The 15,343-nt window shown below is 41.8% G+C and overlaps 1 protein-coding gene and 1 non-coding gene across 6 annotated transcripts in view; one reads left to right on the forward strand and one right to left on the reverse strand.

The window, feature by feature from the left end:
• Positions 1–15,343, forward strand: part of LOC101803486 (glypican-5) — a 414,617-nt gene that overhangs the window by 99,357 nt on the left and 299,917 nt on the right. The window lies entirely within an intron of this gene.
• On the reverse strand, positions 8,282–8,355 carry TRNAI-AAU (transfer RNA isoleucine (anticodon AAU)). Its single transcript has one exon. It is a non-coding gene; the product is annotated as a tRNA-Ile (tRNA).

Consider the following 15,343-nt stretch of genomic DNA (forward strand, 5'->3'; position numbering starts at 1 on the left):
TTCTCCAGATCATCAATTTTCTACTTTTTTTTTTTAACTTCTAAGTAATTTAAAACAATAATTTAAAAGTTATGTAAGTGTAAGTTGATTGAATTCAGCATTTTAAGTCTCTTCACGTTCAGTAGCCTGTTCTGACGGGTCCTGCAGTCACTGCATGCCACTTGAAACGCTGCGTTCAGTTTGCAAAGTGTGTTAATTCATGCCGAGCATGTTACACTCTCCTTAACGGCCAGTCTGCAAAGCTGGGAGCCTATACACGCCAGGAGCATGGAGTGGAAACCTGCAATTGCTTTGTGGAGGAAGTGCAGAGCTCTAGCTGCCAAAACGAAGCCTTACCTGCAGTTGTCAGCACACGCACGGTTATGCAGAACCAGCATCGCTGCTTTCATCTGGAAGTCTGTTGTTGAAGTCATGACTTTCAAATCCAGCTTTATGTCCTTGCTGACAAGAGTTTAGTTCAGTTTAGGATTCTGTGCTTTTTGTGGTGGATGCCTGCCAAGGATATGCCCTGTATGCACTGATTAAATATTTTGTGCTCTATTCCTTGTTATCCCCGTAGTTGGAGAGCGTGCTCTGGTTTTGTCAGTGGTTATTCCTGTCCTGTGCTTATGTCCTCTCTCCCTTCCTGCTGCCTTGTCTCTGTGAATTGTCTTCCTTGATTTTTTTGTATCTCCCTCCTTGTGAAATGGTCACAGAGCTGTTCATAGGCACGAGAGAGCACTGGGTGCCATGGCTGTGTAGTCTGAAAGGAGATTCTTTCAAACAGGCCACCCACTCCTGTTTCCTGATCTAGGGACTGTGAAAATGGGGGAAAAATGGGGGCAGGGGTGGTACACAGTAAAGAAAACAGTGTTAAATTCAGTAATCAGCCGGTGGTTTTTCCATTCAACATAGAGGTGTAAAGATCAGCAGTGTGAAATCATGTCAGAGTTTCCTAAATTTAAAAAAGAAAGTAGGAAAGGGTACTAGCAAAATGGATGTCCCGTTACAATATCTGGCTGTTTTATACCAGACTAATGGAGCTCCTGGCCAAAAGCCAGACCCTCAGCTGGTACAGATCAGCTTTGCACCAAGAAAATCAGTGCTGCCATTCAGATTTGTCACCGCTGAGAATCTGCACCTGAAGCTCTAAAGGTACATTTAAATTTTGTTGCTTGTTTAATTAGAGAGAGGAGATACAATTATGATTCATAGGTAGGTGCCATCTTTGCCCAAGAATTTTGCAGCTGAATTAATTGTGCATTATTAATGTAATCAGTTTAATTAGGAGAAAAGATGTGTTTATGTTAGAAACAGTACAAATGAAAAATGTTTTTAAACTGGGCATACTTCCAATACACTTTATTGAACTATCTCATTTTTCACTATCTCCCCTGTTCCAATCTAAGAGTTACTTATTTTCTGTTTTTAAAAAAAAATATTTACAACCTATCTTAAGTGCGTGTTGAATAGGGGTCTTTATTACTATTTATGTTGATCTTTCAATATAAACCCTCAGGAAATCCAAGTTACATGTTTTAACCCTTGTTGAGGCTATCAAGATGCTGTTCTCTAGGCACTTGTAAATGAAACATTTTTATTAAGTAACTTACAACAAATGTTGCGGAACCCTCTAGGTCATTTGTTAAAGATTGGCTGTACTTGTGTTAGTGATGGGAAAGAATGATACAGTCCTGAGAAATATTGGAAGAGGAAATTAAAAGTTTGTTTTATGTGGATCTGTTGGAAGTGGGTCATGCTGAGGTCTAAGATGTATTGGAAACGATTTTGTGAAGCACTCATACCTTGGTGTGTGTTCCTTCATATAATGAATGCTTCTTTCAGTTTTTCTCGCCATTAAGGAGTGTGTTATCTATAATAGAGACAGATAAAGTATATTAACACAATATTAAGACTGCATAGATAAGATCTGGTACAGTTAAGGAATACAAAAGGTAGTGGATTCCCAGAAGAACGTCAGTTTGGGAGTACTTGACATCCTCTGTGTTGTGTGGTATCAGCTTTATATGACTAGGGACATGTAGTGCTCCAGCTCGGATCTTCACATTCCTGTTGCTTGTCTCTCCGGAGCTGACTAGGTCTGTGTAGCTCTTATCTCAGTGCTACTTGAATATGCTTGTGTGGCATAATCAAACTACTGAGGTACTTCTCCTGTTAGTGTGGCTTTCACCCTTCAGTACTTCATTTGGAGAAGTCTTGCTGGATACGCTGCCATCAAGAAACAAAGATTCTTAATCTCAAAAACAAACAAGTAAAAGAAGTGAACTTCCTTTTATAGTAGAAGTTCTTTGTTAGGATGTAGTTGACCTTAAAGCACCACTCCTACATTGTGTGTGCCTCCAGTCAAGCCCAAAGGAGCAGCGGGCTGATGCTAGCTCAGACAGCTGGAAGGGAAGGGCTGCTGCAGCAGCGTACCTGCCACGGGCTGGCTGCTGGGCTGTCCCCAGTGCCTGGCGACTTGGCACTGAGCCGTACGCTGCCAGAGGAGCTTGTGTAGTCCTTGGGTTGTGTAGTCACTTGTAATTCTGGATTACAGTCTAAGGAGTTGAGGGCAGTTGACCCTACCCTAATTGATGCTACCAAAACCAACACAGGCAAGCAATTGTTCTAATTGAGTCTGGCTCCCATGTTAATTTATTGAGCACAAGATTCTGTAAAAGGTAAAGTCTATGTGGGATTAATTATTAAATGTGAAGTTTCTCAAAAGGGCCTAAGGGAGCTAAGTGCCTAGTTCCATTAGTCATCTTTGGATAATCCCAACCTAAAAGCCTAGACAATTCTCTTCTCTTCTTAAATTCTCTTAAAGACTGTTCGTTCAATTGCAAGATAGCATGTACATTCAAACGGTTGCCGTCTCCTTTTGCTTGGTACTTACTTTACACACAAGGTGTTCAGATTGGATCTAATCAACACACCTAGTTCGATAATGGTAAATAAAATACTGTTACTGCATTCGTTTGTACTGAAAGCAGAGAAGAGTGTTCTGTGAATGAAAAGATAGTGACAAGCCTCCTCCAGACTGTGAGGGTGGAATAGTAAGGTCTGGGTGAAATGTGCAATGGCTCAGTGCCACACTGATGGTGCAGGATTAAGAAACCCACAATCAGATTCCTAGGCTGAAATAAGAAGTAATGGATTTTTGATTTTTTTTGTTGGGGGGGGGGGGGGGAGGTGGAGGAAAGCAAAATGTAAATATATTTAGTCAAATTAAAGTTCATCAAATGCATTAAGAAGTTCCTGCATGCCACCCTCCAGTGCTGCCCACTAACTTCCCTTTACAGTTGGCAGAGGCAGTTTCAGTTACTTTATAAGTTGTCACAGTGGGCTCCAAAGGAGCAGACAGGTCAGTGCCAGTAGCATGGCATTCTCTTTTCAAATTTAATCAGTCTCACTTTTGAAGCTATTGCCATCTCAGTCTCCAGCTTAATTTCCATTTTTTTCACACCAGACCTGTCATGTATACCTTCTGTGAATTTTATGTGAACACACCTTCGTCCAGTGCTATTACAAAAAAGAGAGAAGTTAGTGTGCTGACCTGGGTGTAGGAGTGTTGCTGGGGCTGCCTGCAGTGTGTGTGGCTTGTTTTAGGTATTTTCCTTACAATATTAATAAGCAGGCTTTCTGTAGATGGGAAGGAATTCATGTTCTACTTCATGGGGTTTTGGGGATTAAATACCTGCTGGAATCAGAGAAACTGTGTTGTAGATTGAGTTGCCCAGCAAACACCGGTAGGTGATGGGATGCAGAGTGTACATTCTAAAACTTGACTGGTAAGGTGGCTCACAGAGCGAATTATTAAATGTAATTAATCCACCTTTCTCAGATATGTTTTGAAGCAGAATTAAAACAAGCATATGTTTCCAGGTCTCTGTAGCATCAGAGTCATTTCTCTCTTCTTTAGTGAAGTTTCGTGACCCTTCAACAGAGTTTCGAATGGGAAATGAGTGTTCTGTGCCAAAGAAGAATCTTTGTGAAACGTTTCATTCACTCACTGGATGACTTTTCTCATTTCATAAGGAAATGCCAGGACTTTAGAAATAATTTTCTTTAAAATATTTTAATGTGGTTGAAAAGGATAAATAAAGGAAATAATGGAATACTCAAAATAAATGTGGTGGTGTTAGAACACTATATCTATCCAATTGGATTAGTCCAGTTAATCCAATAGCGATTAGAAAAGATTATATGTTTGTTTGGATCCTTTCATGGATTAACCTGGTCAGTTGAGGTTGATCAAATTAGACATTGTTTTTCTAGTCGGTCCTTGAGTTGCATAACAGATGGCATATATTCACCTTAATTAGAAATAGCCTTTTGTTTACCATTTTGAAGTATGGTAGCTGAGCTTTTCATCCTCTCTGCAGCAGAAAACCGTAAAAATTATAGCAGGCATGCGTGTTTTATGCATTTTCCTTTTTTTTATTTTCTCTTTTAGAGGTGCTTGGAAGGTACTTTACTTCCTAATTTTCTCTAGTCTCGTTCTCTAGTGTGAAAAACACACCAGTTAATAAAATACTCATGTTTCAGTTTAACGTGCTTGTAAATCTGAAAGCTTCATATCCTTTTCTCCAGAATTCTTTTGGGAAATAAGAGTTATTTGTTAATTCATCAAAATATTTGGTTTCTCTCAAACGCAAAGTAGTTCTTAAAATATATTGCTGTATTATAAAGCAAACAAAGGAATGTGAAAAGAATGTTTTGTCTCTGTCACAAACCCAGTAGTCCAGGTGGATGAGTGGTGGACATGGAGAACAGCACCGGATATGAGTGTCCATGGGGCTATCAGAAGAATAAGAGTTGTGGTTTTATTGTGATGCTGGTTGCTATTCACTGTTAATTGATTTTGTGACGGATGTTGACCCTTGTCAGGCTGTGTTTGAGCAGTCGAGGCCTGGTATCAGGCTGGCCTCTGCTTCTCTTTGGGGCTGCAGTTTGGTCACTTGTTCTTTCCCTTTCCCTGATGATTTGGCTTCTGTTGGGCTTCTGCCACCAGATTTTTAGGTTGCTGCAGCTCTAAGTTTCTCTGACTTCCCTATTGCCCTATGTGCGACGTGTAACCCTTGTCATTGTTTTAATTTTATTCTTGCTCAAGCCCTTGGGCATGGTATCCCAGGTACCAAACTCACATAGAAGCTAAAATTCCTGGAAATGTCCTTTATGTTGTGCCAGAAGGGAAAGCTAACTGGGCAATTTTTCAGCGTTTGTTTCTCTGCAAATTTTTATGACTCTAAACGTTTAAATGTTTAGTAGCCTGCTTTGTTGTATTGCCTACTTGTAGTTTTGCAAAGACAATTTCTGTAACAGGATTTTCATCACAGCAGCCAAAGGAAAAAAAAAAAAAAGTCGTCCCCTCCCCCCAAAGGCTGCATTTATATGCCTGTTCAATATCAAGTAACTGCTGGTGGTACCAATAAGCATTGTGTGCGTACAGGGCCCCATTTTTATTTTCATGACAGTGAATTGACATCCTGGGGCCAATTCCTTAAGTCATAACTTTTTTTTTCTTCTCAATCTGTATTCACGAAAGCTTGACTAATTTCATTTGGGAACAAAGGACTAGCTATGCATTAAGTAAAAACTGGTTGAACACCACTGGGATTAAACCACTGGGATTAGCACAGACTCGTAAATGGCAGTTGTATCTCATTAACTTGGTAATTTTTAAGCTTTTCTCACTTCTGATGATTCTCTAGTGCAGGTGTAGGTTTTTGAATAGTGAATTGAAGACTTCTGATAACAGGCTTTTTTCTTGTTTATGATTTTGGACACCTAGAGTTGGTTCATCAACTTCTCTCTTTCCCCTCCTTCTGGTATTCTGTGAATCTCTGCAACATATTGATGTACACAGACGTGCCTTGGGAATTTTTATTTGTGCTGTTGTAAGAGGTAGAAATCACGCCACAATCTCAGACCAGTTTCTGTGTGGAGGAGAGATTCACCTGCGTCCTGTCTGAGGTCTGCAAGAGGAACAGGATGGGGGTCACAGTGTAATGCAGTGTTTTTGCTCCTGGTAAAATCTGCATCATTACAGTAGTGCAGGGATCCTGATCTGTTTCTGATCAACACTTTTTATTCTGGGGGCTTTGCTGGGTCTACACGCGCCTTACCCTTCCTTCAGGTAAACTTTCCTGTTGATGTAGTCCCTGTAGTGATGTCTCTGCTGCTTGAAATGAGCCTATTGCATTCAGACTAATACAAACCAGGCTGGTTTAACTCAAGCAGGTGTAATTTTGTAGATTGAGGAGAGGTAGTGTGGAACTGCAACAGTGAAGATTCCTTAATTTGTGGTTTGAATCGTCAGTGCTTTAAACCTCACAGACTGCATGAAGGAAGCCAACTGTTTTTTTCAACTTCTTTCAATTTCCCTACATGAAGATGCTGCAGAGCAATTTCAGTTTGTGCAAATCATGGCAGATGGCATCATTAACAAACTGTCTCCCTTCTCACATTCAAATGCATGCAGTTTTTAGTGGGTCCTACAGCTTCTACTACAAGGGCACAAGTGGGACAGAACTTCTCAGAGAAGTTAGATGAATTTTGATAAATCATCTATGATAAAGGATAAATTGCAGGCCACTCCACTAAGAAAGGTAAAGAAGCAGTACTTATGTGGTGTACCTTCTGTAGTAGAAAAAAATCACAGAAAAATACTTTAAGGCAAGGAATGTTCTCTGTCAGTAGAGATCCAAAATGTTTCCTGCAGAAATCCCTGCTTGTCACATGGCCGATTATAGCAACAGTACGCACGGCTACTGAAAGAAACCAAGGAGGAAAGAGGCAGAGAAGGTATTACTGAATTTTCTTTATTTTGGCGTTAAAAAGCAGTGCAAGTCATTAGTAAAGTTTGTATTTAATTTGATACTTGAGCAAGTCTGCAGAACCATTTGGGTGTCAACCACATTTCAAAGTTTCCCTGCAGTGAGGTGCTTTCTGATGGATCTTAATTTGTAGATGCAGCAAACTAATTTTAAAGCTTTCACTGAACTTTTCCCTCTTTTTAAATAACTACCAGTAAAACCTATTTTGTGGATTTCTTCTTGTTGATGTGACGGCCTCTCACATGCACAAACCTAACATAGAATCATAGAATCATAGAATATCCTGAGTTGGAAGGGACCCTTAAGGATCATCAAGTCCAACTCTTGACACCGCACAGGTCTACCCAAGTTCAGACCATGTGACTAAGTGCACAGTCCAATCTCTTCTTAAATTCAGTCAGGCTCGGTGCAGTGACCACTTCCCTGGGGAGCCTGTTCCAGTGTGCAACCACCCTCTCTGTGAAGAACCCCCTCCTGATGTCAAGCCTAAACTTCCCCTGCCTCAGCTTAACCCCGTTCCCACGGGTCCTGTCGCTGGTGTTAATGGAGAAAAGGTCTCCTGCCTCTCGACACCCCCTTACGAGGAAGTTGTAGACTGCGATGAGGTCTCCCCTCAGCCTCCTCTTCTCCAGGCTGAACAGGCCCAGTGCCCTCAGCCGTTCCTCGTACGTCTTCCCCTCCAGGCCTCTCACCATCTTCGTAGCCCTCCTCTGGACACTCTCCAACAGTTTCATGTCCTTTTTATACTGTGGTGCCCAGAACTGCACACAGTACTCGAGGTGAGGCCGCACCAGCGCAGAGTAGAGCGGGACAATCACCTCCCTCGACCTGCTAGCGATGCCGTGCTTGATGCACCCCAGGACACGGTTGGCCCTCCTGGCTGCCAGGGCACACTGCCGGCTCATATTCAACTTGCTGTCTACCACAACCCCCAGATCCCTCTCTTCTAGGCTGCTCTCCAGCGTCTCATCGCCCAGTCTGTACGTGGAGCCAGGGTTTCCCCGTCCCAGGTGCAGGACCCGGCACTTGCTCTTATTGAACTTCATGCGGTTGGTGATCGCCCAGCTCTCCAACCTATCCAGATCCCTCTGCAAGGCCTTTCCACCCTCAACAGAGTCCATAACTCCTCCAAGTTTGGTGTCATCAGCAAACTTGCTCAAAATACCTTTTATTCCTACATCCAGATCATTTATAAAAATATTGAAAAGTACCGGCCCTAAAATGGAGCCTTGAGGGACCCCACTGGTGACCGCCCACCAGCCTGACGCAGCGCCATTCACCATAACCCTTTGGGCCCTGCCCGTTAGCCAGTTGCTCACCCATCGTATGATGTTTTTATTTAGCTGTATGGTGGACATTTTGTCCAGTAGGATCCTATGGGAAACCGTGTCAAAAGCCTTGCTGGAGTCCAAAAAAATCACATCAGCTGGTTTCCCTTGGTCCACCATACGGGTGAATGGAGCTGGCCCATACGGGGATCGAACCCGTGACCTTGGCGTTATTAGCACCACGCTCTAACCAACTGAGCTAACCGGCCACGCTGTAAACATCAGAATTGTCTTCTCAAAATACTATCACCGTTGCCTGTAGAAGAACTATCATGTCAGTAGGTGTGAGGTGTAGGTGACGCAGGTAAATGTTGGATGTTAAATAATGTTAATCTGGGCCTAAATATCCACAGACCTTAAAAAAAAAAGTTTTTTTTTTTTTTAATTTTTTATTTTTATTCTAGTTACTCTCACAGTGAGCAAGCATTTCAACACTGGCAAATATTAATGTTTGCTTACTGCACAAAAGATTCATGTGCTGTACTTTGGCACAGATAGTTTATTTGTCGTAGTACCCATATCAAGGAGGTAATAGCTGAATTACTACAAAAGAGCATGATAAAATGACAAATTGGTCATTAGACATTCATTCTGAAAGACATACAAGTAGAGCGCTGCAGATTGAAGAGACCTGTGCTTTCTCCTGGCATCTGCCAAAGACTGGGTTGGTGAATTTGAGCCCATTATTTAACTGTTCCTTAATTTGTAAGGAGAGCTGCTTATTGAGGTTGGTTGTTAATTACTCTTACTTGCAGATAAAATTGGAGAATTGTAATCACAGAACTGTTGGGGTTGGAAGGGACCTCGAGAGATCATTGGATCCAACCACCCTGCCAAAGCAGTTCCCTAGAGCAGGCTGCCCAGGTAGGCGTCCAGACGGGCCTTGAACATCTCCAGAGAAGGAGACTCCACAACCTTCCTGGGCAGCCTGTCCCAATGCTCCGTCACCCTCACCGTGAAGCTCTTTCGCATGTTGGTGCAGAACTTCCTGAGATCTAATTTTTGGCTGTTGCTCCTTGTCCAGTCCCCTCAAACCACTGAAAAGAGGTTGGCCAAATTCCTCTGTCTCCCACACTTAAGGTATTTGTAAACATTAATAAGATTCCCCTCTCAGTTGTCTTTTCTCCAGGCTGAACAGCCTCAGGTCTCTCAGCCTTCCCTCATAGGGAAGATGCTCCAGGCCCCGTATCGTCTTTGTGGCCCTCCCCTGGACTCTTTCCAGGAGATCCCTGTCTTTTTTGTATTGGGGAGCCCAGCACTGGACACAGTACTTCAGGTGAGGCCTGACCAGGGTAGAGTAGAGGGGGGGATCACCTCCCTTGATGATTATGGGTAGGTGAAGTACAAGTGACCATCACATTCCCAGATCACGCCTTCCTGGTCATGGCCCTCACTTGCAGTTGTGTTGAGAAATTCACAGGGGCTCGAGGCTTTGAAGGGGTCCCCGCAGGTTCCTCGGCGTGGGTGGCACTGTTCAAAGAACAGTGGTGTTTGAAATCAAACCTGAAAATATAATTTTCTTCTTATGATAATAACAACTGAGTTTACAAAGCCAAAATAACTTGTTGGAAGCTTAAGAAATGTTTTGAGCTTTACTTTTCATTGAGGAGGCAACTGTGGTAGCGAGAAATGAAAATAGTGAAAATCCAGCAGCAACCATTCAGTTATCTGAGGAGAAAAAAAAAAAATGATATTTTAAAATGTACAGTTCTGCTTCAGGGGGAAAAATGTAGCTGAAGCATTTGCAGCTCCTAGTTCATCAGCCAAGGTGAAAGTACAAGATTTGTATAGTGACTTTGATTTCAGTTTTCCTTCTTTGCTCTCCTTCCTGCTTACATCTCAAGTGCTGAGGAGGAAATTAAATCCTGAAATTGAAGTCATAACTGAACAACACTGCATTTGTACAGGAGAGACTATATGACCACAGGGAAAAGAATCTCAGCTGAAACAATGCTGGTTTTAGATTTTTCTCTGATATGTATGATGAATCTTTCATTTTTCACATTTTGTGTTATTCTGTTTTTCTTTTGTTGCAGCAGGTTAATTGCCAGTCTGTCAGTAGAAGAATGTCTCACCTGTCAGGAGCTGGCAGTAGGGGAGCAAGGCAGCAGAAAGAGCAAGGGAAGCTCAGGGGACTGTTTCAGATCCGTAGGGTAGCGGATTCCACTGAAATTACATGAGTCTTGCAAGCAGTGAAGGAGAGGCTGACCTCAAGTTTTGTATCTTAGCTGTATACTCTGAGTCTGAATCATGAAAGTACTCCTGGATACATTCAGTTATGTGTATGTGGGTAGTCCCCTTGGTTCAGGAAGGCTAGATATGAGTAAGAAACTAAGGTTGCTTTTGTATGGTATGGTTTGGGATTGCAGGTATTTGTTCACAATGAGTGAATATTCTTTACTCTTAAGTTGCTTGTAAACTTTGTGTATAAGACAGTTAACACAGAAGATAAGTTCTGGTATGGAGTAGCAGGGAAAGTTTTTAAAGAAATTAAATCTCTGTTACCTCAAGATGTTTACTATGTATCAAAGGCAAATATGGGAAGACGATTGGACTTCGTAGGTAAATCAGTAATAGAACTGTGTATTTGATTACATGATGTGGAAACTCTTCTGCAGGCAAAAGGTTTTTGTTCTGCCAACATTTCATGAGGTGTTTGTTATCTAACTGATGTTCAGAGTGGCCGGATAAGAATATGATACTTGCCCTTAAAAAACATTTTTTTTCTTACCTGGTATTGGAACCATATTCCATGTAATCGAGTACAGATATGACCATACTACTGGGAATCAATGGAAGCACTCCATCAGTTCTATCTGCTGCTTTAGGTATATTTGCAAGACTCTGGATACCATGAGAGAATCATAGAATATCCCTAGTTGGAAGGGACCCATAAGGATCATCGAGTCCAACTCCTGGCACCACACAGGTCTACCCAAAATTTTAGACCATGTGACTAAATGCACAGTTCTAACGCTTAAATTCAGACAGGCTTGGTGCAGTGACTACTTCCCTGGGGAGCCTCTTCCAGTGTGCGACCACCCTCTCAGTGAAGAACCTCTTCCTGACGTCTAGCCTAAACTTCCCCTGCCTCAACTTGACACCATTTCCATGGGACCTATCACAGGTGATTAAGGAGAATAGGTCAGCACCTGCCCCTCCACTCCCCCTTGTGAGGAAGTTGTAGACTGCGACGATGTCTCCTGAGCCTCCTCTTTTCCAGGCTGAACAGGCCAAGTACCTCAGCTGCTCCTCATATGTCTTGTAGGTCTGGTAGTCATATGTCTGGTAGTCTTTCAGTAGAGGATCTTTTCTTTTTAGGGTACAGAGTGCAAGTCCTTATAAATCATTGCAGAAGTCTGTCCCATACTTGTGTTTAGTAGGCAACTGTATTGTCTTCTTAAGAGAATGGCACTAAATTGTAGATTTTTTTTTTTTTTCGGAGGGTAGATCTAAATGTAGAGTAAGAAAATGAATAGGATTTCACAGGTTGTATCTTTGTCTTTGGTGTAACCGTGCTCCCCTTTCCACCCATGTTGCAATATGTATGTAAGAATGAAATACACACTACCAACTTTAATTTTTTTTTTTTTTAGCAAAACCCGGCATTTTTGTCTTTATTCAATGAACTACTGAAGCTCTATCAAATGTTCAGTAATTGTAACAAAAATAAATATATGTATATTAAAGATCACATGGAAATAAAATGGGGATCTTCCATTCCCTTGTATTTTGAAGAGCTTTGTTTCAAGTCTCTTGCATGCTTTAGATATTTTGTGCTGATCAATATATTCCAAGTCCTTTGAAAAGCAAATGCACATTTAAAAGCATGATAAATTACATGAATCTTTGCAACTATCATAGAATGTTTGATTCCTGTTTAGTGGATTTCAGCCTGTTTGCAGCTGTACAGTTCAGGTGGGTAAGCTGTATGAATTTAGCATTTAGTTACTTGGTAACTATATACAAGGAAAGTTAAATGACAATTTAGGGTTGATGTTTCAAAATGACATCTCAAGAAAATGTGAGAAAGGAGTGGCAGTAAGGTGTTTTGCTCTGTTAGGAAAGGGCTTAAAGTGGTTACATGGCTGCAAGAAGAATGGTCTTGAGATAGGTATTAATAGAGTTAAGAAAGCTGTTCAAAAGTGTGACGGCAACAGAGATGAAAGACATTCAGCAGTGTAAGGAGACAGGGAGTTAGAGCGGGAAAGAGCATGATGGATGGTCCGGAAGAGTGGAGGAGATTAATTCGTAGAGGCTGAAGGAGCAAATCCGTGGAGGGAGGATACTGAAGATGTTAGAAGGATGATATATGGTGATTCACTTCTGTCATTAATCTGTGGATAACGTAGCTATTGATTGAGGGAGACCCCTGAAAACATGCAGTGCAGGATCCCCCTGGGGGGCAAATTTCAACATTGTCTTAACTGGAGCAGGACTTTGCTCACTGAGCTGCCCCACCGACAAGAATAGGATGAATTCTGTAGCAGAGGAATCAGTCTGTAGTTTTTGCATTGTTTTGTCAGGTTAGTTAAAATTGGGAAAGAGGTCCCAGGTTGCCTGAATACGATGGATTGAAATGTCTGCCAGCATTTCAGGAAATAGTTTTTTTTTTTTTTTAGTAGTCGTACATGTCACTTTTGTGCAAGCTTCTAGCATGTCAATCTTGCCAAAAACGTTAATAGTATTTTTATATAAACATATAAACTATATAAACAGTATTTCTAAAGAAGCTAAAAAGTTTTCAGTGCTTGGGGGTCTATGAAAGTTGTTCTGTTGTCCTCTTTCACAAACAAGCAGCACATTGTTTTAGCTGCCTTTTTCCGTGTGATTATGACAGCCTTTTTAGATACTGTTGTTATATTTGATTCAGGGATCCTGATATTTCTTGTCTTAGTTGCTTCAGTTAGCTGACGACTGGGTCTGGTTTATGTAGACTTGAATTGAAATGTACAAATTATCTCATGTTCCCAGGAGAGTTTTACAGTCAAAGTTGAGACTAGATTATATAGACATTGGGAAACATAATGACCAACTTGCTTGGGGTCTCCCCTTGATTACTGAAACAATGTGAACACTGTTTAAATATATGGCTGTGATTAAGTACAGAAATTAAAATCTTAGTTTAGGCATAGTAGCTACTTAAGCACGCCAGTCTGTCACTGCAAGTAGGAATAGCAACATGCAAGGAAAGGAGCTGAAAGGCAAGTGAATCCATATGCTTAAACACAAAGTTCAGGAGGTTATTTGAGCAAAAGGAATAGCTGTCAGAAACTGGAAATCCAACACTAGTGAATCCTGGAGACAGAGGCACAGGCTGGAGTGGGCAGTGTGAGAAGGAAACTAAGGGGCCTGAAATGGAATTTGAAGAGCAAAGAGTCAAAGAGAAAAACAAACAACAAGAAATTCTTGTGGTATATTAAAGACAGGAAAGACTGAGAAAGAGCGAGTGGCTCCCCTGGGCACGCTATTCTATACCCTGGAGTTGCCAACTGAGGGCTTCATACAGCTGTGTGTGAAGCATCTGATGTGAACTGCTTCGTGCTGTCAGACCTGGGGCTGGGTCAGTCTCTGGCTTTTCCTGCACGGCTGCTCCTTCACCATGACTGCTTTCTGTCCCCAAAGTCCATTTTGCCCCATCGCAGTTAACTGCAAGATCCAAAAATAAATTCAGAATATCCCCTGGATATTTTTGTGAAATGTTGATGGTTTTCAGCCAAATCAAATGTCAGATGTAGGGACTGATGGGTATATGTCTTTGCGTACCTCAGGGTCCCATTATAACATCAGCCCTTTTGTCTCTTCGAAGATGTGGGTGGATGTTTGTGTTGGCCAGTCTGACAGACTGCTTGGCTGTAGTTCTGTAGCTGAATAGAGTAGTCAGGGCTGGCAAATCAATGCTCTGGTATTGCAGAGAAATTGTTAGTGTTCCTGAACCTGCTATAGGAAGAATCATTACATATAGAATATTAACTCCAAATTTTGTAATGCTTTTATTCATTTATTCTGTCCTGTTCAGAATCAGATTAACAACTTGGTGAGGTGCTCCTTTGTCATGCTGAGCAACCGCTTCTGTTGTGATGTTGAAATTCCCCAAGTAGCAAATCTTCCACCTGGCCTCTGAAGAGAAGATTGAAAACCAGCCCTCAAGGTCACATCCTCTACAATTCGGACACACACACACACACCCTTCACCTGATGCTGCCTTCATTTTAATGGTTTGTGTGTCTCTGGGCTTGCTGTTTGTTAGTCTTTGCTAAATTACTACTTGGTGTGTTCTCTGTAGCCCTCCATTACTAACTTACAGTGTGTAAGAAGAGGTGCTGCTTAAGACAGATTCCTCTTGCTCAGGGTAGAGCCCCTTTCCTTGGCTTTGCATAGTCCTGTGACCAGGGCGTGTTGGGAAAAGGAAGGGTAGGAATGTAGCCTGATCAGGATTTCAAAAATAATTTATTTTTATACCTGGAATAAATCTTATTAAATTCCTCCTTTTCCTTCCTTACTTCAGTAGCATCTACCCTCCTTCCGTCCTTGCTGCAGGTGAGGCATGTCTGTAGGAATAATCCAATCCCAGAGACATCTACATTGTGAGAGCTCCGTTAGTTGATGAGAGTAGGAGGATTGGGCCCTGCTCCCACCCACTAGCTGCCCAGACCAAAACCAGGTGGTGGTGTTTGATGAGATCTGTATCATGTCTTGTAGAAAGGTATCAAATGGAAATTTATAAGGGAATTGCAAGTAGTTACACATAATATCTCTGCACAAAATCATGGCATCTTAAAAATTAGAGGACATTGAAGCTTTGTGTGAAGTGGCACAGGCGGGCCAGGGAACTGCAGCAGCCAGTGAAAGGTAGTGAATGAGCATCTACATGTCTTTGGTTATGATGTTTTGAGGCATTTAAACATCATGAGGCATTCCAGGAGATCGGAAAAATTTTGGCCAAGGCCAAATGTGTGAGGAGCTGCTGGTATATAAAATTTCCCGTAGTAGAATAATGAAATGAACATCATTTCCCCCCCATAATTCTGTGGAAGAGCAGCGTTAAACAAGATAGAACGGAGCGACAAGAGAGTATGCTTCAACAGTCTGACAGCGGTGGAGCAAGAAGGCAAGAGGTTTGTCAGAGGAATTCAGATGGCCGTATACAATTCTGATGATTTTGCAAAGTTTAAGGCTGGTTTCACAAATCCTCTT

The sequence above is a fragment of the Anas platyrhynchos genome, chromosome 9 (assembly GCF_047663525.1).
Source record: "Anas platyrhynchos isolate ZD024472 breed Pekin duck chromosome 9, IASCAAS_PekinDuck_T2T, whole genome shotgun sequence".
Classification (NCBI taxonomy): Eukaryota; Metazoa; Chordata; class Aves; order Anseriformes; family Anatidae; genus Anas; species Anas platyrhynchos.